General features: G+C 41.9%; 1 protein-coding gene across 6 annotated transcripts in view; it reads left to right on the forward strand.

The window, feature by feature from the left end:
* The window catches only part of mim (missing-in-metastasis), a 300,696-nt gene that overhangs the window by 134,027 nt on the left and 164,314 nt on the right, over positions 1 to 2,355 (forward strand). The gene's annotated exons all lie outside the window — the stretch shown is intronic.

The following is a 2,355-nucleotide window of genomic DNA, read 5'->3' on the forward strand; positions in this document are numbered from 1 at the left end:
GCTGTGCATTTTTCCGGGATAAAAAGTAGCCTATGTCACTCTCTGGCCCATAAACTATATGGCAAAATCACGTCGATCCGTCGCTCCGTTTCAACGTGAAAGACGGAAAAACATACACACCAACATACAAACTCACACACATTCGCATTTTATATATAGTATATAGTAAGCAAGATGGACGGACGATTTGGTGCGAGCGGCTGGGAAGGACTGGATGCGGAAACGCAGGACCGCACAGAATGGTCTAAAATGGAAGAGACCTTTACTCAGCATTGGGTAGATCAAGGTTGAAGAAGAAGAAGAAGAAGTATATGTATAGTATGTAGTATGTAGTATTATATACTATAGTGTTATAGATTATGGATAGGTTTTCGAGAACTCCTTCTTAGAATATCATAATTAATGAGTTGCCATTTCTGTAGGTTCCTCGAGATGTTCACTGTAAATCTCATGGTAAATTACAAAATTTGTAATTTATTTAAAAATAAATAAATAAATAAATGTAAATTTCTGTAGCCGCGATCAGAGGTTTGAGAGACCAGGGGACGCAAACTCTAGGGTAGTACGGCTCACCTGAGTATAACCGCTGCCAAAGAAACGAATGCTACGGGTATATTATAACCAGCTAAGCATGAGCTTTATCCTATAAGAACCGTGTCAAGTCGTGGTGGCCTAGTGGTCTGACTTACTGCCTCTCAAGCACAGGGTCGTGGATTCGATCCGGGCTTGTAAGCTCTGAGCTTTTTGAAATTTATGTGAGAAATTAATTTCGATATTTCCGACGAGCTTTACAGTAAAGAAAAACGTCGTGAGCAACCGGCGAAGCAATTCAACTGTGTGTAAAGTTCCTTCGTGGGAGCTAACGCCCAAGTCCTCTAATTCTAACAGGAATCCTGTGCCCTGCAGTGACAAGTACATAGTTCGAGATGATGATGAATAGACAAACAGTCAAGGATCAAAATAAGCAACCCCGGTTCTAAAGCCTAAGATCTTTGACCCACGAATAATTCAATGGGAAATAAATGTCGCTCCCTGCCCCGGGTAATCCGGGTTGTCAGTGAATCCTTGAACAAAAGGTCTGACAATTAAGTAGGCCATTATCAGGGCTCCTTAATCCAGGGTCTACCTGCCGCGTGGAACAGTTAACCAGCAGAGTGGTAAGACCGGCTGTCCAATTCTTTAACATAGTCGTTTCTTTTTTATATCATACTAGTTTTTACCCACGGCACCCGCTAGCTAGGTAATTTGAATTGAAATTCTAGAATTTGGCAAAAATCCGTGGTAATTACGATTTGCTTACCTATTTATTATACTATTATTCTATATATTATTCTTATATACTATTATTCTTAGGTAGGTACTTTTTTCATCAAAAAACAAGTGTCTCTTTCATTATGCCACTCGACGACTAAACATTTACTATCAATCATCATCATCATCTCAGCCGTAGGACGTCCACTGACGGCCATAGGCCTCCCCCATAGACCTTCAGTCGCTTCGGTTGGCAGCGGCCTGCATCTACCGTGAACCCGCGGCTCTTTAACTTAGGACACCTGTCCATCTCGTTGGTGGACGTTTTCGCCCCAACAATCTGTTCTCCTAGCTATATGGCCCCACCACAATTATCTACGAGTATATCGATTATATCTACTTGCCCAATTATCTTACATGAGCTTATCTTTAGGTACAAAAAGTAGCAATTGCACATTGAATTTTCATATTTACATATTTTACGGCTTTTTGACTCTAGTGATTAATATTCCGCTATGAACTTTAGTGACCTCTGGTCCTGAATCGAAGTTTAAGCTCTTGACAGCGAGTAATAATAGGCTCGGGGCGCTGTATTTTTTTTTTCGTTAATTGGAATTTGTATTCATCATCCCAGCCTATATACGTCCCACTGCTGGGCACAGGCCTCCTCTCAGAACAAGAGGGCTTGGGCCATAGTTCCCACGCGGGCCCAGTGCGGATTGGGAATTCGCACGCACCATTGAATCGCTTCGCAGGTTTGTGCAGGTTTCCTCACGATGTTTTTCCTTCACCGCAAAGCTCGTGGTAAATTTCAAATGTAATTCCGACATGAATTTCGAAAAACTCAAGAGTGCGAGCCGGGCTTCGAACCCACGACCCTCTGCTTGAGAGGCGATAGGTCAAACCACTAGGCCACCACGGCTTCACTAGGCCACCACGGCTTCATTTGTATTTATGCATCCATATTATTAAAAACCTCGATAGCGCAATGCAGCAGTTTCTATAATTAGTGACTTAATTGCGCCAGTAGTCGCTACTTTACATTGAATAAACATACTTTTCACTTCTCATGCTCATAAAGTTGTATTTATGCTTGATTTAGGC

The sequence above is a fragment of the Choristoneura fumiferana genome, chromosome 22 (assembly GCF_025370935.1).
Source record: "Choristoneura fumiferana chromosome 22, NRCan_CFum_1, whole genome shotgun sequence".
In the NCBI taxonomy this organism is placed as follows: domain Eukaryota; kingdom Metazoa; phylum Arthropoda; class Insecta; order Lepidoptera; family Tortricidae; genus Choristoneura; species Choristoneura fumiferana.